This window comes from Tupaia chinensis, unplaced genomic scaffold (assembly GCF_000334495.1).
Source record: "Tupaia chinensis unplaced genomic scaffold, TupChi_1.0 Scaffold145484_1, whole genome shotgun sequence".
Lineage (NCBI taxonomy): Eukaryota > Metazoa > Chordata > Mammalia > Scandentia > Tupaiidae > Tupaia > Tupaia belangeri.
The window spans coordinates 688627-690533 of NW_006205341.1; the positions used below are offsets into that span (position 1 = coordinate 688627).

Sequence of the window (1907 nt, forward strand, 5' to 3'; positions counted from 1 at the left end):
GGTGGCTTAAAACTCACGCCGGGCGCGTGTGCGTGCGTGCCCAAGATCCCGAGAGGAGAATGGAGAAGAGATTGCGGCGTGACCATCCCCCCTGGGGGGTGATTTCTCGCTTTCTGTCTCTATGTCTCTCTCTGTCTGTCTGGCGAGTGCATGCGCCCTATAGCAAAAATCTCTCCAAAAATAATAATAATAATAATAATGATGATACTAAAGGAGTGTATCATTGAACAAAACATCCAAAAATGGAATCTAGAATTCAGAGTTATAGTTTTTCAAAAAGTAGGTTTTTTTATTTTTTCCAAATAAATGCCAGCTAATAACTATAGAAGAAATGATATAAGGAAAATCACCATTTGGGGGGCTGGTAGGTGGCGTGGTGGTTAAAAGCGTAGGACTTCCACATGGTCCACCCTGATTCGAGTACTAGACCCGGATGCTTGCTTTTTCTCTTTCTCTCTCTCTCTCGCTTTCACTCTCGCTCTCGGGCCTCTCCTCATTACCCAGTAGCACCGCACAGCACACTCGACTTCATGCTCTGCGCCAAAGCCGATGGCAAGACCATTCTAAAAGGACTCTAGTTTTCCAGGAGCAGAGGATGACGGAGTCGGTACACACCTGGTAGGACCATGGTTACTTAGCAACCTACCCCAACAAGAACGGCAGCTCTGCCAATTTGAGAATTTACCCACATGGATTGGTGTTGCTGGACCTTCAGAGTTACAACAGTGATGTGCAAGGCAAAGAAGAAATAGACAGCCTTTAGAACAAAGTAGAAGAAAAAATGAAAGATTTGAATCAGGACAGTACTGGGTGGGTAAAGAGGTGACCACCCATCATCGAAAAAAAAAGCGGAAGAGGGGCCACTGACAGATACTGGCCCACCACCGATGGATGCCTCGTCAAGGAGACATAGATGAAGAGAGGTGTATGATGAAGATTCACCTTATCAGAACATGAAAATGTTACACTTGAAGCAATTTGGAAATATTCTCATTCAGAGTGGGGATGTTAATTTGGTAGAGAGTGATTTGGCATATACTCGCTCCATCATGGGCAGCAGCAGAGATTACACTGGCAAGGACGTACTGATTCTGGGAGGCGGAGATGGCAGCATATTATGTGAAATAGTCAAACTGAAACCGAAGGTGGTCACTATGGCAGAGACTGAGCAAATGGTGACTGATGGATGTAAGGAATGCATGCGAAAAACGCGTGGTGGCGTCTCAGACAATCTTAAGGGAGACTGCTATCAGGTTCTCAGAGAAGACTGTATCCCAGTACTGACGCCAAAGAAGGGAGAGAGTCTGATTGTGTGATTAATGATTTGACGGCTGCACCAGTCTCCACCTCTCCAGAAGATTCCACATGGGAGTTTCTCAGACTGATTCTGGACTTCTCAATGAAAGTATTGAAACAGGATGAGAAATATTTCCCACAAGGGAACTGTGTCAACCTGACAGAAGCACTGTCATTCTATGAAGAACAGCTCGGGGGCCTGTATTGTCCTGTGGAATTCTCGAAGGAGATCGTCTGTGCCCCTTCATACTTGGGATTGTGGGTATTTTACAGTGTTTAGAAAAAAGCTAAGCCTTGAAGATGAAATCCCCCCATCACATGTGTTGCCCTTCCTGACCTGTACGCTATATACCACATCCACATGAGTCAGGCAATTGATTGTGAACTCCTTAGTTTTCCTTTTTTAATTATCATTTTTAATTTAAAAAAAAAAGCAAATGGAAAATGTTTATTTTGATAAGCTAGAGTTTTTTTTTTTAAAGTCAGCTGAAGGACAACTAGACAGCACAGCAAAGACTGCTAAATGCACTGACACCCTAGAATGCGATTTTTGTTACTTTTTATTTCTCTGTGGGCTTTCTTTGTTTTGATTTTGGTAGACCTTCAATTTA

The 1907-nt window shown here is 43.5% G+C and overlaps 1 pseudogene; it reads left to right on the top strand.

Annotated features, from left to right (window-relative positions):
- Positions 1–518: 518 nt before the first annotated feature.
- On the top strand, positions 519–1594 carry LOC102480569 (spermine synthase pseudogene; annotated as a pseudogene).
- The last annotated feature ends 313 nt before the right edge of the window (positions 1595–1907 follow it).